Source organism: Xyrauchen texanus, chromosome 10, assembly GCF_025860055.1.
Source record: "Xyrauchen texanus isolate HMW12.3.18 chromosome 10, RBS_HiC_50CHRs, whole genome shotgun sequence".
Classification (NCBI taxonomy): Eukaryota; Metazoa; Chordata; class Actinopteri; order Cypriniformes; family Catostomidae; genus Xyrauchen; species Xyrauchen texanus.
The window spans coordinates 6,900,460-6,924,494 of record NC_068285.1 but is presented as its reverse complement, the minus strand read 5'-3'; the positions used below and the strand labels follow the sequence as shown (position 1 = coordinate 6,924,494).

Here is a 24,035-nt window from a genome sequence, read left to right as displayed (position 1 = left end):
CTGTTGTCTGTCTGTCTGTCCATGAAAAAGTTTCTTCACCTGATAGTGACCAGGTGACACACACTTATAGGGAAAATACAGTCATTACAGAGGAGCAAAGTTAAATACAATTCACTCAAGACATGGCAAAATGCTGATTCTTGATTTCTTTTATCCCTTCAGTAATTCTCTCATGTTTCACCTCTGCTCATGTCTCTTCAGTGACTTCTGGTTCCTGTTAGAATCTAATTGAAGACACTTTTCTGATCTGAAGACACTCTTGTCAGTCCTGTCCTCATTAAATTAAATTCCCCACCAAGTCATTACACCATGACCAGATCTATATGATCTCAGAATAACCTCACAAAAAACTTTGGTGTTAGTGTATCTTCTGCTATCTGTGCTGATCAGTGACATTAGTGTGATTTCCCCCCTTTGTAGTCTAAATGTGATGATGTTTTAACATTGTTGTGATTATTGTGAGTGTTACTTACTGAACTGATCTGGATTCTTTAATCACAGGCAGCAGATACTGAAGAACTTCATCTGCTTTATTTTGTGCTCCAATAAACTGTTTCAGATCAAACTCATCCATCTTCTGCTCTGAGGTCAACAACACAAACACTACAGCTGACCACTGGGAAGAGGAGAGTTTTGTTTCTTTTATTTGTCCAGATTTAAGATAATCTTGGATCTCCTTCACAAGTGAATCATCACCCAGTTCATTCAGACAGTGAAACAGATTGATGGATTTCTCTGGAGACTGATTTTCGCTGATCTTCTGCTTGATGTATTTCACTGTTTCCTCTTTGTTGGAGGAGCAACTTCCTTTCTGTGTCGGTAGTTCTTGTAAGAGAGTGTGATTAGACGCCAATGAGAGACCCAGAAAGAAACGAAGGAAAAGGTCCAGATGTCCATTCTTACTCTGTAAAGTCTCATTCACAGCAGTCTGATGCAGGTCAATCATAGAAAAGTTTTGTTTAAAATGTTTAGAAATGTCAAAAAATGTTGAGAACAGACTTTGTTTGGTGATTTGTTCAAACACGTTTAAGGAGAGGTGCACATATAGAGCTGCTAGATGTTCCTGAATGCTCAGATGAACAAAGCAGAACACTTTCCCCTGATACAACCCAAACTCCTCTCTGAAGATCTGAGTGCACAATCCTGAGTACACTGATGCTTCTGTCACATCAATGTCACACTCTCTCAAGTCTTCCTCATAGAAGATCAGATTGCCTTTCACAAGCTGCTCAAAAGCCAGTTGCCCCAGTTTGAGGATCATGTCTCTGTTTTTACTTTTCTTCTCATAGTCCTTCTCATGTTTGATGTTTGTCTGAATGATCAGGAAGTGTGTGTACATTTGAGTGAGAGTCTTTGGGATCTCTCCTCTCTCTACTTCACTCAACAGTCTCTGGAGAACAGTGGCTGAAATCCAGCAGAACACTGGGATGTGACACATGATGAAGAGGCTCCTTGATGACTTCAGGTGTGTGATGATTCTGTTGGCCAGACTCTGATCTCTGATTCTCTTCCTGAAGTATTCCTCCTTCTGTGGGTCATTGAATCCTCGTACCTCTGTCACTCGATCAACACACTCAGAGGGGATGAGATCAGCTGCTGCTGGTCTGGAGGTGATCCAGATGAGAGAAGAGGGAAGCAGATTCCCCTTGATGAGGTTTGTCAGCAGCACATCCACTGAGGCTGATTCAGTGACATCACACAATCTCACATTGCTCTGAAAATCCAGAGACAGACGACACTCATCCAAACCATCAAAGATGAAGGAAACTTTATATTCATCTCTGGATATTTCCATTTCTTTTGTTTCACTGAAGAAAACCTGAAGAAGATCTGAAAGACTGAGTTCTTTGTCCTTCATCAAATTGAGTTCTCTGAAAGGAAGTGGAAATATGAGGTGGACGTCCTGGTTGGCTTTCCCTTCAGCCCAGTCCAGAATGAACTTCTGCACAGAGACTGTTTTTCCAATGCCAGCGACTCCCTTTGTCAGCACAGTTCTGATGGGTTTGTGTTGTCCAGGTAAAGGTTTGAAGATGTCATTGCATTTGATTGGTGTGTCCTCTGTTGCTGCTCTTCTGGACTGTTTCTCAATCTGTCTCACCTCATGTTCATTATTGATCTCTCCTCTTTCACTCTCTGTGATGTAGAGCTCTGTGTAGATCTCATTCAGGAGTGTTGGGTTTCCCTGCTTTGCTGTTCCCTCACGCAAACACTGAAACGTCTTCAGTAGATTGGATTTGAATGTGTTTTGGGCTTGACTGTAAGATTGAAATACAACATTATGGATGTCCCCATTTTAAAGTATGTAAATATCACAGCTTTTAGCATTAAATACAATAAGAAAAGAATAGTGCATTTTAATTCCATTTTAAATATATTTAATTCTTCTTAGGACATAAAATATCCAATTTGTGCAATAAAATACAAAGTAATGGTCATATGAAATACTCTAAATATCTTTTGAATAATATCTTTGGAAAATATGATGAAAAAATGCAAGAATGCTAACATCATTCTCACGTGTATTTATGTTGAAACATACCATGAAACACTTTTATTTGACCTGAAACATGTGTTTTCATTCCAGTGTGTTGGTACATTCATAGACTGATCTCTCTTCTTGGACACACAGGTTTGTTCTTGTACGTCTGATCTGGGCAGCAGGATGGGCCTTAATCAGACAATGAAGAGAATCAGACGCAAACACACACTCTGATATGAATATAATGTAATTTTTCTAGTACTTAAGTCCACACTCTTACATTTTCATTTGAATACACCTTTTTAGACGTTTACGCCTCTCATCCACAGTGGAACAGCATTTTCCTCCAACAAAAACTGAGACTTTCTAAAATGCTCTCCATAACTGTATACTTTAGAAAACTGAAAACGGAGATTTAAAATTTCAAGGGATTAGTGTGGGTGAGGCCCAGATCATGTATAATCAGGCCCAGATGGAGTCTTGTGTTTTTGCATGTTCTGCACTGATTTTATATGGAAATCTGAAAAATTCTATAAAGGGGGAAAGTTAGCATGTTTGGTGAACCCCCAGCAGAACCCCGACTCTTTTCCTGCATGACTTTGTGATAATTAGCCACTTCGCACTAGATAGCTAAAATGAAGACTGCTCTTTTAGGCCGTCGGACATTGGACAAGGAGCTCCATGCCGCATTGCAGCTAGGACATGGCACAGGTATCAATCATGGCACATCAATGCAAAGAACACTAAAGTAAATATCCCATGTCGTTTGATAATGGCGTTAATTTGGGTTGAATTTAATGGAAAATATGTCAGTTGTGCTACGTGGTGCGGCAGAAATTTGACCAGCCTCTGGAGTCAAAGCTGGGTGTCACTGACAGATGCCGAGTGGCAGCGGTGGTGTGCATACCTTCACTGAAAACAGTTGTTTTGAATTTTATATTTATAACGCTATGTCGTTCGCCATACGTGTCCGGTGTGTGACCCCATTTACTTGATAGTAGTGTTCAGTTCGAGTCCACTTTAGTCGAGTCTGAGTCAAGTCCGAGTCTTTAAACAATCGAGTCCGAGTTGAGTCCATGTCCAAAAGAGGCTGAGTCAGACTCAAGACTGAGTCATAACAGGCCGAGTCCAAGTCGAGTCTGAGTCTGAATGAATCTGTTCATGAATCTGAATTCAAATCCGTAAACTCATCATCAATATTTTAAGCTTATTTTTTTGTTTTATCTAAAATGGTCCCTATCTAAAGAAATAATAAATACTGAGATTTCTTTTTTTGTCTCTATCTGCAGACTGGTTTGGGAAAATAATGAGTCAACACAGTAGTAATTAGCACTCGCTGAGAAGTTATATCTCACTACTTGACTGCAAATACATCCGAAATCACTAGTAAAGCCCATTGATAATATTAGGGCCATTCAACACAGACATGATTATTAATTAGCGGAAATAATTGTGCACCTGATGCATCCGCGTGTTATTGTTTAAAAAAAAAAAAAAAAAAAAGGTATCATAAAAATGTATTTAGTACAACCTTGAAGAAGCTATTTGACAACAGATACTCACATATATTCCACGAGACAAAAAGAGTAACTGAATTTAAAGAAATGATCCTGTTCTAAAGTTTACATTCCCTTGGTTTTAAAATGATTAGTTCACCAATAAATTAAAATTCAGTCATTGTTTACTCACTCATGTGCTGTTATAACTCCATATGAATTTCATTATGTTTCTTAACACAAAGGGAGAAATTGTGAAAAAAAAAAGAAAATTGTGCTTAGTGATGTCACACAATGGCAGTTTATGGTGATTACTTCTTCAAGCTTCAAAAGAACACAAAAGTATAATTCAGAAGTCTAACAAATTATTGTATGTGACTCATGTCTTGTTCTCATGGAATATGATACAATTGATCTCCTTTCATGAGACAGACTGCACGTGAGCTTTAGAGCAAACCCTTTAAAAAGGTGTGTTGCTTTCTCTATGATTAATTACTGTTTGTGTAATAATAGTTCATGAGTCCCTGCTTTGACCTGAGCTGTGAAGATGCCCACTTTTCTTAAGAAAAATACTGCACATTCTTTGGTTTCCCAGCATCTTCTGCACATTTGAGTTCTTCACAACAGTGGCTAAATGAAATAGACATCCAGCGTTTGACACTTAGGACAATTGATGGACACATACACAACTATTACAAAAGGTGCAAACATTCATTGACGCTCAAGAAGGCAACACAAGAACCAAGGGGATGCAAACTTTTGAACAGGATGATTAGTCTAAGTTACAGTACATTTTGTGTAGCTTATGAAGGGCAGTACTACATCAAATATATCATGTTTTATCTCTTATATTTGCATACATTCTGAAAGGGGTGTTAAAATGTATAGGCCTGTAACAAAAGGGGTATACAAACTTCTGTAATATATAGTTTGTGAAAATGTATATTTTATTTAATATTTAGTTTTTCACTATTTAACCACATTTTAGCTTTTTTATTTACAAATTCAACGTGGCCTATTCTAACCATATAATTTCATATTGCATGTGAAATTATGAGTAGACTTGTCGTGTCAATTTAACACAAAATTCACAACACTGGAACCTAAAATTCAAAATACAACCCCCACATCTCAACATTTAAAGGAATGTTCCGGGTTCAATACAAGTTAAGCTAAATCAACAGCATGTATGGCATAATACTGATTATCACATAAATTAATTTCAACTTGTCTCTGCTTTTCTTAAAAAAACTAAATAAAAAAAAAAACTATGTGGTTACAATTAGGCAATTACTATGAAAGTGAATGTGGCAAATATTTGGAGGGTTTAAAAGAAACGTGAAGCTTATAATTTTATAAAAGCACTTGCAATATTTCTTCTGTTAATCTTGTGTATGATTTGAGCTATAAAGTTGTTTAAATAGTAATTTTTATGGTCGTTTTAGGGTTTGTTGACATTATAGCACCATGGTAATGAAGTTGTAAAATTAACGTCTAGGTTACTTATGTAACCTCCGTTCCCCGATGGAGGGAACGAGACGTTGTGTCGGAGAAGCGACACTAGGGGTCTCTCTTACCTCTGTTCTATTAAAAAAGGCCAATGAGAAGTTGGCAGACGGTATTTGCATATCCCGCCCCCTGGCTGGGCCTCTTTACTCTCTATGTTTCTCGCATAGAGCAACTACGGCCGGGGCCCTTACATGCATTAAGGGAAGGGGGTCTTACCCCGTTTCCTATTCTTTCAGGGGGAGAAGACCCTGCGGAGACCACACCTACCCTGCAGGGGAGGCAAAGAGTGGCGAATACATCACATGACCGCTTAGGTCCTATGTGGGAAAGTTGGCGTGGTGGTAGATCCAGCCTCGTGGAGGGGGAAGCTACAGCACGGCGACCGAGGCAGCTGGAACTGCCTAAGGGAGACACGGGGGTTTGCTCGTGAGGGGACAGTACCGCAGAAATACACACAGGGGGAGTCCGAACAGGAGACCTTAACTTGTGGAGCACCTATTCCAGTACAGGGTAGATAGAGTACCCATAGTGGCTTGGGTCGGCGAGTTCCTCCGCTGAACTGCGGACCCATGAGAGCTAGGGAGGAATCAACCAGGGATCCGAAGGATGGGGTCTCCTGGAACAAAGACGCACTATTTTACCTCGGCTGAGGGAAAGGACACTAGGCGCAAGCAATTCACCCGGCCAGTTCGTCAGCGTGTTACCGAGTTCTACGGGCTCGGACCTGAGAAAACACGGGACGATACTGACTCAACTCGGAGATTGTAGAATCATGCGAAAGTGTTAGGTGTTGCCCACCCTGCTGCTCTACAGATGTCTGCTAGCGAGGTGCCCCTGGCCAGTGCCCACGAGGACGCAACACTTCTGGTTGATTGCGGTCGAACCCGCAAAGGGGTGGGGCACGGCCTGGGTGTGATAAGCCAATGAAATGCCGTCGACAACCCGGTGGGCGAGCCTCTGATTGGAGACAGCGTTCCCTTTCTGCTGTCCCCTGAAGCAGACAAAGAGCTGCTCAGAACGTCTAGAGCTCTGGGTGCGGTCCAGATAGATATGCAAAGCACGTACCGGACACAGCAATGAAAGGGCTGGGTCTGCCTCCTCCTGGGGCAGCGTTTGCAGGTTCACTAGCTGATCCTGAAGGGTGTGGTAGGAACCTTGGGCACGTAGCCCGGTCGCGGTTTTAGGATCATGTATGTGTCTGCCGGACCGAACTCCAGGCAAGTGTCGCTGACAGAGAACATTTGCAGGTCCCCGACCCTCTTGATGGAGGTGAGCGCAGGGCCGTTTTGAGAGAAAGGGCCCTGGGTCCAGCTGAATCTAGCGGCTCGAAGAGGGGGGGTCTCCGGAGGACCGTGAGGACCACCGAGAGATCCCAGAAGGGGAACAGGCTTGGCCGAGAGGGAGTTAGCCTCCGGGCGCCTTTTAGGAACCTGATAATTAAGTCATGCTTACCCAGAGACTTGCCGTCTATTGTGTCGTGGTGAGCCGCGACGGCGGCGACATACACCTTGAGGGTGGAGGGGGATAGCCTCCCCTCCAGCCTCTCCTGTAGGAACACAAGCACTGACCTAACTGCGCACCTCTGTGGGTCTTCAGCCCGGGAAGATCACCAATTTGCGAACAGGTGCCACTTTAGGGCGTAAAGATGCCTGGTAGAAGGGGGTCTGGCTTGGTTGATTGTGTCTACGACAGTCGATGGTAGATCCGGTCCAGGGGCCAGACGTGGATGTTCCAGAGGTCTGGGTGCGGGTGCTAGAGCGTGCCCCGTCCCTGAGAAAGAAGGTCCTTCCTCAGGAGAATTCGCCAGGTAGGGGCTGTCGCGAGAAGTGTGAGATCCGAGAACCAAGTCCGAGTGGGACAATAGGGGGCTAGCAAGGTGACTTGCTCATCGTCCTCCCTGACCTTGCACAGCACGTGTGCAAGAAGGCTCACTGGGGGAAATGCGTATTTGTGCAGCGAGGGGGCCAGGATGAGCCCGTCGTCGAGGTAATTGATTATGCGTATGCCGGCTTCTCAGAGCGGGGCAAGGGCTGCCTCTGCGACTTTCGTGAAGACGCGAGGGGACAGAGACAGGCCAAAGGGGAGGACTTTGTACTGATACGCCTGACCGTCGAATGCGAACCGTAGAAAGGGTTGGTGTCATGGCAGGATCGAGACGTGAAAGTACGCGTCCTTCAGGTCTACTGCTGCGAACCAATCTAGATGCCGGACGCCAGACAGAATTTGTTTCTGGGTGAGCATTTTGAACGGGAGTTTGGACAGAGCCCGGTTGAAAACTTGCAGGTCCAAGATCGGTCGTAAGCCGCTGCCTTTCTTGGGTACAACATAGTAAGGGCTGTATAAACCCTTCTTCGTTTCCGTTGGAGGGACAGGCTCTATCGTGTCTTTGCTTTTTTAGTAAAAGAGAGGCGATTTCCTTGCGCAGGGACTTGGCATGTTCGCCAAATACTGCGTAAAAATGGACGCCCACAAAGGGGGGGGGCGGAGGCCTGGCAAACTGAATTGCGTAACCGATTCGAATGGTCCGGTGCAGCCTGCGTAACGGGTTGAGCAGTGAGAGCCACGCCTCTAAACTCCATGCTAGGGGCACCAAGGGGACGAGTATTTTGGACGTACCCGGCGGGGCTTCGGAGCGGGGCGGAACAGGTAATACGGCATCGGGAGGCAGTGAAGCGTCCCGAGGCTCTGGTGCTGAGAACAGACTCTAAGCACTTACCTTGCTCCACGAACCCGGCATTCTCATATTGAGAATGTAATGAATTTAACAAAAAGATTCTCCTCCCGGCCCTCCACCGGGGAACAGAGCGGTCTTACCAGCTCCGGAGCTACCATCTCGGTCTCTGGGTCGGTCATCTCAGGAGCGCCTGGGAGCCTTCCGGGTCCTCGAGGGGGTCCGTGAGATGAGGGGCGTCCAACTTCTGCGGGGAGCTCGACGCTGGGGCTGAGAGCTGGGCCCACTCTCTTTTGTTAGTTGAGGCGGAGCACCACTTTCTTTCTTTCTTGAAAGCCGCAGGAGGACACCCTCGGCGAACAGACAGGGCATGGCCCCTGGCGGCTAGTTTGCGGCAGGGCAAGATGTGTGAAATAGCCTCCGTCTGTTTCTTCACCACTGAGGACTGCAGGGCGGAGTCGTCAAGTGGTGTTGCAGAATGGACGGAGTTGGGAGATGGGAGCGTTTTGAGAAAGCGTGCTTTATCTGCCTCCTGTACTGTGACCAGGTCCTGTCCATGTGTTGCGTTTCTGGACCACGGGGGTGGCCATCAACTGTTCAAGTGCAGTTCCTGCGGCACGTCAAGAACAGGACTTCTCAAGTGCAGATTTTGAAGTGCCTTGGCCCGGTGGACTTGCAGGAGGGGGCCATGGCGTGCAGGGGGGGAGCGGTCTGGGACCGTTCTACCACCGAGGATAGCGAGAGCGAAGCGAGGAGGCTGGGCTTGCTCAGCTCGTCATGCACATCCGGGGTGCGGATGTGAGCGGCGCACATGCCCGCGGAACCAATTAAGCCCGGGGAAGCATAGCAGACCTCCGTGCGTCAGGCTCAGCCTGGGCGGCAGACCCGAAGGTGGCAGCCCAGGCGAGTTATCCGCGTCAGACGCCGCTGTTACGCTCTCCGATGCAGCGGTGATGTCGTCATCCAATGCCAGGGAGCTCGAGGGACTGGACGGTAGGCCGTTAAGCGGACCGCACTAATCCCGAGCTCGGGGGAAGCAGGCAAGCGTGCCGGGGAGGCGGGAGGTTTCGAGGGGATTTACCCGACGAAAGCGCCCCGTTATTCTCCCCAGATCATCTTTCATCGCCCGCGGCGCCTGCCCTAATCCCGTAGGAAGGAGGCGAGGCGTGGGGGGCGGCTGAAGTGGCCTTCTCTCGACAGAAGGGGAACTATATTTTTACACAGTAAAGGTTAGTAAGCAATTTTATCACACTAAAATCATGTGAACACACATATTGTTTATGTCTTGTGGCTATACTTTTCAAAGAGTATTTTAACATTCAAAAATGGACCCCAATCACTTCCATTACAAGTGACTCACTGTAACCTGGATTTTTGCTTTTTTTAAAGAAAAGGAGGGACGAGTCAAAATATTTTTTTGTGGTAATCAAAATTATGCCATAAACTCTGTCAATGGAGCTTAACTTGAATTGAACCCGCAATATTTCTATGTAGAATGTGCAGTTTAGCTATCTGAATGGGACACTTGTCTGATGTATCTCCGTGCTCATGGAGAAAACGAACATTCAAAAAAACACCCCGCTTACATTTTCACATGGATCGGCTTCTTTCAGCTCATTGTTGAAAACACATTTTTGCATTATTTTGGGCATTTGAGCAGACTGAAAGGACGACATAGAACACATGAAGTCATAGCCATGGTAACATCTTGGTGACTGTCACCTCTGTTTCCTGATGGAGAGAACGAGACGTTGTGTCGATGAAGTGACACTAGGGGTCGGTCTTGGGAGCCAGATCCACCTTCAGAGCTTTGAGAAAAGGCCAATGAGAAATTGGCGAGTTGAATTTTCATTCCACTCCCTCTGACATACGGGTATAAAAGGGAGCTCAGTATGCGGATTCATTCAGGTTTTGCACTGAGGAGCCGAGACAAGGTCCTGGACATTACAGTGGTGCAGTTCAGCCTGTGACAAAAGGGACACAACATCTCCTTCCCTCCATCAGGGAACAGAGGTTACAACAGTAACAGAGACAAAAGTGGCAAATACATCATATGGGCCCAAGGGGCCACACATGGAAGAGGTACGGTGGTAGGTCCGCCCCTTCATAGGGGAGGAGTTTCTACAAGCACAGCAACTGGGCAGAGAGGGCTCTGCCAAGGGAGATGCGGGTCTACCTAAAAAAGTGAGACTATATCACGGAAAATACACACAGGACACCCTGCAGCTGCCCCGTGTAACGAAACTTACCTGCTCGTAGCTGAAAGAACACAGGATGAGACTGGCTCAACTTAGAGATTGCAAAATCTCGCAAAGGTATTGGGTGTTGCCCAGCCAATAGATAGGATAGGTGCCATTGGCCTGTGCCCATGAGGAACCCACAATTCTCGTGGAGTGAGCTTGAACCTGCAAGTGGGCGGGCATGGACTGGACCTGGTAGGCCAAAGCTATGAAGTCCACGATCCAGTGGGCAAGCCTCTGTTTGGAGACAGCATCCCTTTCCGTTCTCTTGGATAAACGCGTCCAGTACCTGGAATATGTGCTCTGCTGTAGTTCTGGTCTCAAGTGACTGGCAGAACAAGTCTTCCTGAGCTGAACCATAATTTTCATATCTGACATAAACCAATAAATTGGCCAAATCTGCGACATCTGTAGTCTGGTCAAGCTGGATGGCAAAATATCGACTGTTTTTAATGCGCTCAATCAGTCTCTTTTTAACATCGTCAGCCATGTCTTTTATTCTCCGTGATAGAGTATCGTTTGAAAGCGGCACCAGGTTTAACTCTTTAGCAGCTTTCTCTCCACACATGATGCATGTCATCTCTTTGGCTAAAGGTAGACACATTTGTTCCCCTATTGTGTGCGGCTTACCAGCTTTGGCGATCCAGAGACTGGCACGATATGAAACTTCCTGTGCTTTGATTATGGGTGTACCACAGGATTGAATGGTGGATTTCGACTGCTTCAGTTCATCACGTTTTCGCCAAAAAAAATCCACTGGCTTGTCCTTCAGTGCCGTGTGTTTGGTTACAAGATGCCGTTTGAGATGTGACGGTTTCATGCATTCATTGCTAAGAACTTTGCCACATACCACACACTGCGGCCTGGGCTCTTCCTCTCTCCCGCTCCAAATAAATCTAAATTTGATATAGTTTGTGTCATAATTTCTCAAAACTTTTTAGCGTTTGCTGCTGCTAGCAGATGCTCTGGGGACTTCACCGGCGATATCAAAGATATCACTGTTAGCCCCTGTGCTTGGTTCACTCTTGTCCTCTTCAGTTCTTGTACTTGAAACATTCTCCTCCTGATCCGAACTTCTCTTGCCAGATTGAAGCCACGATAGCAGTTTTGAACTTTTCATAATTTTATCATCCACCTAACATTCATTTATATTTAACCTTTTCACAAAATTTGCTGCCCACAAGTGTGCGTTTTTCAAGGCAACCGTTATAGAACGCATCACTTTATTGTTCCATGGTGACATGTCATTGCTTGTCACATGACCACAGTCACTGAATGACTGATGATCTGCTTTTATTTCCTTTTTTATTCAAAATATTCACAAATTTGTTAGCTATACTATAGCATTACCTTTATAAACATCACCTTTATAAACATCACCATTATAAACCTCACCTTTATAATTATCACGTTAGTTGAGCTCTATGTGCGATGGGCGCCACCTGATTATAATGGATAGAAATATTATTGCCGCTTCCATAGACATCATTGTGTATTTAGCAAACTCTAAATATATTGTTTTTTTTAGTACGTATGTGAATTTGAATGTCTGAAACCTAAAATAAACATTATGTGGATGAAAACACTGAATAGTTGTGAATGATATGACTCCGCTGAGCGCGTACGTCTCTGGCTCAGCACCAGCCAACGCGCGAAAGCACAGTTTAAATTTATCAGTTGGTCAAGTCATGCACTCACCGTTCTACTCACACCGGTGAGATCGAAATTCAGTGATTCCTCTGCTTACCACTAGAGGGAGTCTGCGTACCACACTTTGAGAACCACTGATCTAATTGAACATTTATATATATATAAAAAAAGACTTTTCAGACAGTCCCTTACCACACCCTCCACAGTATTAGCACGTTTTAGCACAATGTGTGGACTTTTCAGATGGTCCCTTACCACACCCTCCACAGTATTAGCACATGTAGCACAATGTGCGGACTTTTCAGACAGTCCCTTACCACATCCTCCACAGTATTAGCACATGTAGCACAATGTGTGGAATTTTCAGATGGTCCCTTACCACACCCGCCACAGTATTAGCACATGTAGCACAATGTGTGGACTTTTCAGACGGTCCCTTACCACATCCTCCACAGTATTAGCACATTTAGCACAATGTGTGGACTTTTCAGACGGTCCCTTACCACACCCTCCACAGTATTAGCACATTTAGCACAATGTGTGGACTTTTCAGACGGTCCCTTACCACACCCTCCACAGTATTAGCACATGTAGCACAATGTGTGGACTTTTCAGACTGTCCCTTACCACATCCTCCACAGTATTAGCACATTTAGCACAATGTGTGGACTTTTCAGATGGTCCCTTACCACACCCTCCACAGTATTAGCACATGTAGCACAATGTGCGGACTTTTCAGACAGTCCCTTACCACACCCTCCACAGTATTAGCACATATAGCACAATGTGTGGACTTTTCAGACAGTCCCTTACCACATCCTCCACAGTATTAGCACATGTAGCACAATGTGTGGACTTTTCAGACGGTCCCTTACCACACCCTCCACAGTATTAGCACATGTAGCACAATGTGTGGACTTTTCAGACAGTCCCTTACCACATCCTCCACAGTATTAGCACATTTAGCACAATGTGTGGACTTTTCAGATGGTCCCTTACCACACCCTCCACAGTATTAGCACATATTAGCACAATGTGTGGACTTTTCAGATGGTCCCTTACCACACCCTCCACAGTATTAGCACATATTAGCACAATGTGTGGACTTTTCAGTTTTATTTATTTCATTGCATCACAAATCAAATGCCATGAACTCAGAAAAAATTCAGAGTATGTTAAGGTTATAATGGGAACAGTATGATAATAAAACATTTAATAGCTTTTATTTTTGTTCACATTTTCAATCATGAACTTAAAGGATGAGCATATAGCAGATTATGCATTTATTTATCAAGAGAACAGATGAACAACTGAGACACCACACGAAGCAGCTGAATGTTTTCCCCCGCAGTGACAGCGGAGGCCACTAAAACATGAAATATGAACAATGTAATATTTAAAAAAAATCAAATACGTAAAAAAACAAATGTACAAAACACAAAATAAATGAACAGAACTCAATCGACAACTCAATCCTTCCTCCTGGTCCGCATCGACTTAAACTGTGTGCTCGCCTGTGTGTAATCAAATGCATCAAGGGACACTGATGCTGAGGAAATTGTCATTAGATTTTGTGTCTTTGCCTCAGACAGACGACTTCTCGTGCCAGTTTTAATTTGGTTCTGGAGGCTGAACCCAGCGTTGCTGCATCGCCCTCCACATGACAAGAGTTGCAGAAAGCATCACAGAGTGGCAATTTTATCAGTTTGTCACGTAGAAAAAGCAGGAGGTGTGCACAGTAAACATTGAAAACATGTTTTTGGAAGAGAGAAAAAAAGCTTGCAGTTGCTTTGATAGCAGAAAGTAATAAAAGGACTCGTTTATGTTTAGGTCTAAGTATTTTTATGGTGAATTTAGATTAGTTCAATAACTGGAGTCTCTGATATTAGTTAACAATAAGGTCATATTTAATTAACAGAAATTAAGAGACATTCAATGTCCCTTCATAAAAATGCTTGGCACTATCAAAGACATTATTGGTGAACCTAAAACATGTGTGAATAAAATTCACTTCATAGACTTCAGTGTATTCTGCAGCGCTGACACGAGTCATGTGAAAAACTCTTAACGTGTATAAATATCACTCACTTCATAGACTTCAGTGTATTCTGCAGCGCTGACGCGAGTCATGTGATGACCCTTTACACGTATAAATATCACTCACTTCATAGACTTCAGTGTATTCTGCAGCACTGACACGAGTCATGTGATGTCCCTTTACACGTATAAACATCACTCACTTCATAGACTTCAGTGTATTCTGCAGCGCTGACGCGAGTCATGTGATGTCCCTTTACACGTATAAACATCACTCACTTTCATAGACTTCAGTGTATTCTGCAGCGCTGACGCGAGTCATGTGATGTCCCTTTACACGTATAAACATCACTCACTTCATAGACTTCAGTGTATTCTGCAGCGCTGACACGAGTCATGTGATGTCCCTTTACACGTATAAACATCACTCACTTCATAGACTTCAATGTATTCTGCAGCGCTGACACGAGTCATGTGATGTCCCTTTACACGTATAAACATCACTCACTTTCATAGACTTCAGTGTATTCTGCAGCGCTGACACGAGTCATGTGATGTCCCTTTACACGTATAAACATCACTCACTTCATAGACTTCAGTGTATTCTGCAGCGCTGACACGAGTCATGTGATGTCCCTTTACACGTATAAACATCACTCACTTTCATAGACTTCAGTGTATTCTGCAGCGCTGACGCGAGTCATGTGATGTCCCTTTACATGTATAAATATCACTCACTTTTGCACATTAATCATTGCTCTTCACAATTACAAAAGTGACCGAATATGGTTTCAAAATGGAAATTTCTCCAAAAGGTGAGGAGTTTGATTCCCTGAAATTATAATTTTTTTCAATCATTTATTTATTTCGTGGAATTTGATAATTTTCCACAGCACAATCTTTCACGGCACACTAGTACAGTGGTTGCGAAACACTGAATTAAGTTATTGTTACTCTCTAAATCCTAAAGTTGCCATTAATAAAAACATTTAAGTGTTCCTAATTAAAATGATCTGAAATGTCACATTTTGAAATCATAATTCAAATACGTTCTTTAAACTTTGGCTTTGAGTACTATTCATTTAAAATTACCGGCCTAAATTAAGTACAAAATTGCGGCTGTGTGGAATACCCATAAACACTTGCACTTGAATAAATTATGTTTATTTGGTCAAAACAAGGGAACTTATTTAATCAAATAATAGTGTTTTATTTGGAAATGTATTTTGCTTTAATTCTGATCACTATTGCAGTTGTATTGTTGTAGCTGCTTGATATTTGAAATTTTTGTGAAGTCAATATGAGGGTGAATAGTGTTACTTCTGGTGAACTTGGAGCCTGTTAAGGTTAAGCCATTTATCTTAACTAAGTTGTATTTTACAAAAGTTCAGATTTATGTGCACTAAGAAGTACTGAGTAGAGTCCAGTGTGCCATATGGATAATCTATTGTTTAGTCATAATATCTCCTATACTGTATAAGACATGTTATAACCCAATTTATATAATTAAATTAAAACAACATTACTTTAATCACAGATGAGTTGAGCTTACTTGTAACTAGTTAACATTATTACAAATATTTCAGATTACTTGAGACAAAAAAGTATGTTTACTTAGCAATTAAAAAGCATGCAAACTGATTGCCTTGAAAAAAAGTAAGGTCAACTAATTCGATTTTACAGTGCATAAAACTGTTAAAAAAATCCTTGTAATAGAAATTGATTACATACATTTTATTTGTTTTTATTTATCTTGGACACATCCCTGAATCTGTGATAAATAGTAACAAAAACTTATTAAGGATGGAGGTTATTGATGTAGGATATCTACCAATGTTTTGTGTGCTGATGCCAAGTACATTGGCGAAAATCCTTCAATAATCTGTAAGCATTAGACCTTGTTTGCTGTTTGTATGCATTTTCCTTTTTATAAATGCAAAAATATTGAACAAAAATAAAGTAATAAAAAAAAGAAAAGAAAAATAGCTAATAAAAACAAGTCAGATTAACTTCCGTTTTTTCTTCAAAACATAATCTAATGTGTTCTTTCAAGCATGTGTCTCTTGTCAATATTTCTTTGACCTGTTCGAACCTGGCATTAACATCCATCTTGGGACATCTGATCACAGCGCTAAATACAAGAAGATAATTTACATTTATTAATTTTGCAGATGCTTTTATCCAAAGCGACTTACAAAATGAGTAAATAATGATAAGCTTAATTACCTGTTACTGTTAAAAAGTACCCGCCTTTTTGGTTCATTTCATACTCTGCTGATATTGCTGGCTTTATCTTGATATGTACTGGAACATTGAGGTATGTTGTGTTACGCAATACTTCAGTGTTGCAGTATTTAGATATTGCGGAATCATTTTGTATCCAACTGCTGGTTTAGGAAAAATCCAAAATGCACGTATAAATATATATATTTAGTTTTGCCAGGGGTTGCAAGAGTCTCATCCTTAAATGTGGTGGTCTACTACTGTGCAGGTGATGGAAAGCCAGCTTGTGCTGCGTAATAGATGTGATTACTCAAATTTCTAAGTGCTGCATAATATTGATTATGATGCAGCTGCATCGATACACACATCGGCAAGGAGAACCTGACAATGTATCATCATATAGATATTTTGACACAGCCCTATTGGGAATGTATAAAACTTCTGTGAATGACAGAGGCTACAATTCTGTGGAAATCTGCAGTTTTCTGTTTTTCAACACACTTGCCGACTAATTATATATGCAGATGAGTATCTATCTCAGGAATTAATCATATACATGAAAAGTGCAGGCTGTTATAATATAAATGTATTATAATACTAATAGCATATCTTGACAAATATTGTCAGAATGCAGACAATAATTTATATATTTGATTGTATATATATAGATAAACATTTCTATCTGTTTGTCTGTCTACACAAATTGTTGTACCTCAGATCAGATGAAGCGTGTCCATCCTTAAATCTTAATGGCTCATCCATAGACTGGTCACTCTTCATGGACACACAGCTGGGCGCTGGTGAGACTGATTTCTTCATATGGAGTTGACTTTAACAGGATAGAGACAAGAATTAATATATTTGATTTTATATATAGATAAACATTTCTATCTGTCTGTCTTTATAGACAAAATATTGAGTTCATCATTCATTTTAATGGCTTATCCATAGACCGGTCACTTCATCTTCCATTGTTAAGCAACAGAAAAGTGACACTACCATACTTCTGCTGAGAAATATACTCAAACTTACATCTTTGCAATGTGAACGAGAGCCGCAGCAAACACGGATAATCTCAAACGTCTCAGTTTTTCTCTCTCTCTTTCTCTGAATTTCAGTTCAGCATTATTGGCGTGGAAGATTTTAACAGTACAAAGATGTTTCTTTATAGATTTAAATGAACAATTAATTAAATAAATATAAAAATAACATAAAAAGATACAATAATACAATAAGTAATAGTCAAAAAAAAGTAAATACAAATAAATATTACATGGGGAAAATAGACGCAAAATGAACTATTTATTATTTTGTGAATGGCAGACATATTTATATCGGCTAGTGTGGTTGTGATGTGATCTTCTCAAAGTACAGTTTATATAATGAATAATGAAATGTTTCAAACTATGGGCAGATAAACAGGAAGTGTTTCTCATCTTCTACTTGGTTTGTATCACACTGTCTGTATATCCTCTGCTCTCTCAGCAACAAGGATCTGTGATGTCTTCATCGCTCTATCTCCAGATCATGGTCACTTAGTCTATAATTAGACAGAATCATTCTTTCTTTAATTGTTTAATTGAGAAGTCATTTGCAAATTTGGTAGTTCTGTTTAGGACCGAATAACGCTGAAGTTTGATGTTTCATCTTCATCATGTTTTAGGTTTTTGTCAATTTCTTTAACAATAAGTTTAGATTTGTAATTGCAGTCGATATCAAATTCGGTTTCATTAATAAGTTTCAGAGCTGAGAATATTCAGTATATGATATATATATATATAAATATATATATATATATATATATATATATATGTGTGTGTGTGTGTGTGTGTGTGTGTGTGTGTGTGTGATACAGCGGGGGTTTAATTGGCTAGGAGGTCTTTATATCTGATAGATTTCAAAGTTTGGGATGCTGGATTGCTTCAGAGCTTCTGCCATTTATATAGATAATGAATAGAGTCTGACTCAGATTGCATCACTATCTAACTCCATTGCCCTGCTGGAAGAATGCATTTATCTGATTTCACATTTTTAATGCACTTTTACTGAATAATATTTATTATTTGATTGAATAATATTAAATGTTTTTCCACCAATTCCAATTTGTAGAAGTTTGTGAAGTAAACCATCATGCCAAATTGAATCAAATGTTGTTTTTAAATTTACAAAGCATGCAATTACTTTCCATTGTGTGTCCTTGATGTTTTTGCCTATTAGGGTAATGAGAGATTAGATGTGATCTGATGTGTGTGGTTTTGGTAAAAAAACAATGGCTGTATCAAAACAACATGGCGGAAGAAAGAAGCTCCTCTCACAAGAGCACTTTAGGGACGAAACCCAGAAAATGTCTTGAGATAAAACCGCTATCTCAAGGTAACCATGGTATAAGTGGAATAATTGACTCTGGCCTGATGAATTATTGAAAAATAATGCACACTTGTGCATAGTGCCCACATTACTACTTTGGGGTGTGCATTATTTTTGAAGAATTCAAGGGGCCATTGTCAATTATTCCTCAAATACATTCACATTTTTTACATTTTGACTTCATTCGGTCATTTTGTACAACATTAATATCACATGAAAAAAGTATCTTGAAGAATTGAAAAATAATTCACTGGTGTCCCTGTATGGAGTAAAGAGAGACCGTGTTTCTCATTTCCACACTGTATGAGGGTTTCCTCCAGATTTTATGCCTGACCTGTTTGAAGGCATCATACCAACAGAATTAAGTCTATGAATAAAGTCCCTGATTTCTTTACATTAGAAGACCTTAATGCCATCAAGTCATTTCCTTTCAAGTTTACTGATAAAACCAACAGACCACAACAAATTACAAAGTCATTTGCATCAAAATAGTAAATTGGTGGAAACAGCCATGAAAACTGGACTCTGTTAAGATTACTGCCATTGATGATTGGTCACAGAGATCCAGAGGGAGGCGAAACATGGCAGATCTTATTAGATCTGAAAGATATTGTTGAACTCCTGGCTACTGGACATTTTTACAATGAGACATTGTCTTATTTAGAGTGCAAAATCTAAGAACAGAGATGCTTTCTGAAGGAGGTGTTCCCAGATTTCCATCTGCTCGCCAAGCATCACTTCTTGGAGCACTATCCTGAAATGATTAGTCGATTTGGGCCGCTGACTGATTTTTGGACCATTTGCTTTGAAGCAAAGCACAAATTCTGCTCACCAACAATCATGCCACGATCCAAATCACTCACAATCACATTTTGATGTGAGCATTAACTGAAGCTCCTGACCCATATCTGCATGATTTTATGCACTGCACTGCTGCCACACAATTGGCTGATTAGATAATCGCATGGATGATTGTTGTTTTCAGACGGGCTGGTTTGAGGATTTCCACACACAACAGTCTCTAGAATTTTCTCTGAATGATGCCAAAAACAAAAAACATCCAGTGAGCGGCAGTTCTGTGGATAGAAACGCCGTGTTGATGAGAGAGGTCAACAGAGATGGCCAGACTGGTTTGAACTGATAAAGTCTACACTAACTCAGATAACCACTCTGTACAATTGTGGTGAGAAGGATATAATCTCATATAACTATTCTGAGATGCGGGTTGGTGCCATTCTGGCGGCACGAGTGGGTCCTACACAATATTAGGCAGGTGGTTTAATGTAGTGGCTTATGTGTATATACAGGTGAAACTCGAAAAATTTGAATATCGTGCAAAAGTTCATTAATTTCAGTAATTCAACTTAAAAGGTGAAACTAATATATTATATAGACTCATTAAAAGCAAAGTAAGATATTTCAAGCCTTTATTTGATATAATTTTGATGATTATGGCTTACAGCTTATGAAAACCCCAAATTCAGAATCTCAGAAAATTAGAATATTGTGAAAAGGTTCAGTATTGTAGCTCAAAGTGTCACTCTAATCAGCTAAACACCTGCAAAGGGTTCCTGAGCCTTTAAATGGTCTCTCAGTCTGGTTCAGTTGAATTCACAATCATGGGGAAGACTGCTGACCTGACAGTTGTGCAGAAAACCATCATTGACACCCTCCACAAGGAGGGAAAGCCTCAAAAGGTAATTGCAAAAGAAGTTGGATGTTCTCAAAGTGCTGTATCAAAGCACATTAATAGAAAGTTAAGTGGAAGGGAAAAGTGTGGAAGAAAAAGGTGCACAAGCAGCAGGGATGACCGTAGCCTGGAGAGGATTGTCAGGAAAAGGCCATTCAAATGTGTGGGGGAGCTTCACAAGGAGTGGACTGAGGCTGGAGTTACTGCATCAAGAGCCACCACACACAGACGGGTCCTGGACATGGGCTTCAAATGTCAAACGTCTTACCTGGGCTAAAGAAAAAAAGAACTGGTCTGTTGCTCAGTGGTCAAAAGTCCTCTTTTCTGATGAGAGCAAATTTTGCATCTCATTTGGAAACCAAGGTCCCAGAGTCTGGAGGAAGAATGGAGAGGCACACAATCCAAGATGCTTGAAGTCCAGTGTGAAGTTTCCACAGTCTGTGTTGGTTTGGGGAGCCATGTCATCGGCTGGTGTTGGTCCACTGTGCTTTATTAAGTCCAGAGTCAACGCAGCCGCTCTACCGGGACATTTTGGAGCACTTCATGCTTCCTTCAGCAGACAAGCTTTATGGAGATGCTGACTTCATTTTCCAGCAGGACTTGGCACCTGCCCACACTGCCAAAAGTACCAAAACCTGGTTCAATGACCCTGGTATTACTGTGCTTGATTGGCCAGCAAACTCGCCTGACCTGAACCCCATAGAGAATCTATGGGGCATTGCCAAGAGAAAGATGAGAGGCATGAGACCAAACAATGCAGAAGAGCTGAAGGCCGCTATTGAAGCATCTTGGTCTTCCATAACACCTCAGCAGTGCCACAGGCTGATAGCATCCATGCCACGCCGCATTGAGGCAGTAATTAATGCAAAAGGGGCCCAAACCAAGTACTGAGTACAGATGCATGATTATACTTTTCAGAGGGCCGACATTTCTGTATTTAAAATCCTTTTTTTATTGATTTCATGTAATATTCTAATTTTCTGAGATTCTGAATTTGGGCTTTTCATAAGCTGTAAGCCATAATCATCAAAATGATATCATATAAAGGCTTGAAATATCTTACTTTGCTTGTAATGAGTCTATATAATATATTAGTTTCACCTTTTAAGTTGAATTACTGAAATTAATGAACTTTTGCACGATATTCTAATTTTTCGAGTTTCACCTGTATATATTGAATAGTCTGACTCAGACTGCATTCCCGTCTTACTCAACTGCCCTGCTGGAAGAATGCACTTTTCTGATTTCTCATTTTCATTGCACTTTTACTCTTTGCATACATGTATTGAATAATATTAAATATTTTCCACCAAAATGCCAGTTTGTAGAAGCTTGTGAAGTAAACCATCATGCCATCATTTTTAAATCTACAAAGCATGCAATTACTTTCCATTGTTTGCCCTTGATGTTCTTGTCTATTAGGGTACTGAGAGATTAGATGTGATCTGATGTGCGTTGTTTTGATGAAAAGTTAATTTGTGATTTATTTAGGACTTTGTGCCATGTTCAGAATGAGACTATCCAAGTATTTATTATATCACTGAACAATTTCTCTATAGGGTACTTTCCACACAAATACCTCTATGGTTATTGGGGTCAAAGGTATCTCCTTTTATATATATATATATATATAGGAGTAATCAGTCCTTCAGACCAGATCTCTGGGAAGATACCAGATCATAAAACCAGGTTAAATAATTTGACAAGAGCTTGAATGAAGTTTGAGCTGCTATGTTTGAGCATTTCATTGCTAATTTAGTTTGCATTTCCTTGTCACAATAAGTGCTTAAAAGCAGCACAAGTGTCTCTAGTTCTAAAGTGATGTTTTCAAACTAGCAACTAAAGCTCGAGCTGTATCAAAACAACACGCTGAATCCATGGTGGAAGAAATTAGCTACTCTCATAAGAGCATTTTAGGGACAAAACCCAGATAATGTCTTGAGTTATAACACTGAACACAGTTTTAAGGTAACCGTGGTATAAGCAGAATAATTGACTCTGGCCTGATGAATTATTGAAAAATAATGTATACCTGCTGTGCATTGTGGACACATTACCACTTTGGGGTGTGCATTATTTTTCAAGAATTTTTACTTCATTCAGTAATTTTGTACAACATTAAGATCAAATACAAAACACTTTAATGAGACTACCTGTAAACTACCTGAGTTTTTGTGTGTCGTCCTCGTCCATGATTCATTCAGTCTTCATGAAGCTGCAGGTGAATCTGATGAGTCAGAGACACTGATTCACACAAATCTGCCCTGACATACAAAAAGTCAAAGTATTTCAATTATATTGATTCTTGATTTGAATGCAGTGTTTATGGGGAGAAATAATCAAATGTATTAAACAGCTGCACTGTCCCGGTACTTTCTGGAAACGTGTATTTACTCAAGCTGATTGGTGCCGTTATACATGTTGCAAAAGATTAAATACATTATTTTTTTCTGATGTTGTGATTAATAAATTAGGCAGGGTCATAACCACCATAGACATTGAGTGGGACACGTACAATTTTAGTTACATTCTTGAACTCAGGTATACAGTCATGTACAATTGTAATTAATTGTAATGCTAGTCAACAATATGCAAACTATTAAAAATATAGCGTTTTGCTAGTGAGTCTGAAAATCAGGAATTCTGGTTTAAAAACAATAAATATATAAGGCCTATAATTCATGTCGGTGAAAAACAGCTGAAAAACACTTGCTTTAGCTCATACAGTATTTTATAGACTGGATAGCCAACATAAACTCAATCAACATTGTTATTCTGGTTTAATAACTATTAAAACATGTAAATAAGTATCTTAAAACCAGTGTTGGGTAAGTTACTCTAAAACAAGAATTACTAACTACTAATTACAACTTCTACAGTGTAATTAGATTACTGTACTAATTACTCTGTCTAAAAAGTAATTGAATTACTTTTTAAAACCCTGATCAACCTCGACCAGATGAAAAATACAAGGATAGACATAAAACTGTTCTTTTAATTCTTTCAAATAAATGATATAAAATCAAATAAATTATTCATGAACTGGACAAAGAATTTAAGGGGGCGTTAAAATAGAAAACATACATTTTAACATTAGATGTTAAATTAAGATACAGAATGATTTTAAACAAATTTAGGCCTTCACACTAAAGAAAAAGATGGTTCAAGGTTCAAGTTTACTCAAAGTCATGAGGAAGTCTCACCTGATCACTCACATTGATCGAGATGTTACTTATTAAACTAAATAAACTGCAGGTTCATAAAATCTTCAACATTACTCACCAATTACACGTACATTCCTGAATCAGCGACTATAAACATTATTATTAAACACTTTGAGACAGTTTTTCTCATATAATCTTGTTAAACTCACATAAATAATCTCATGTTGAGAGACTTCATTTGACTATATGAGGAAGTCAACTGCGTCTCACCTGAACACTCACCTTGATCAAAATGTTACAAGATAAACAACAAGTTCTCAAAATCTTCCAAGTTTTCCCTCAAGTACACGTAAATGCACGACAAAAAGCATCACTAGTGAACACTTTGAAGCTCCTTTTCTAATCTTGTTTTGCTCCGGTGTAAAATGTCTGAGATTGAGAATCTGTTTTTACTTTCGTTCTCGAGCAGATTCAGTTCTTGTGTGGAGTAGTTCAGTCACGAGAGCAGC

At 40.7% G+C, this 24,035-nt stretch overlaps 2 protein-coding genes and 1 pseudogene across 2 annotated transcripts in view; 1 reads left to right on the top strand and 2 right to left on the bottom strand.

The window, feature by feature from the left end:
- LOC127650479 (uncharacterized) overlaps positions 1-24,035 on the bottom strand; it is a 1,198,408-nt gene that overhangs the window by 340,412 nt on the left and 833,961 nt on the right.
- Positions 1-24,035, top strand: part of LOC127650380 (NACHT, LRR and PYD domains-containing protein 3-like) — a 1,539,373-nt gene that overhangs the window by 951,704 nt on the left and 563,634 nt on the right. The gene's annotated exons all lie outside the window — the stretch shown is intronic.
- Positions 1,231-23,954, bottom strand: LOC127650434 (NACHT, LRR and PYD domains-containing protein 3-like; annotated as a pseudogene).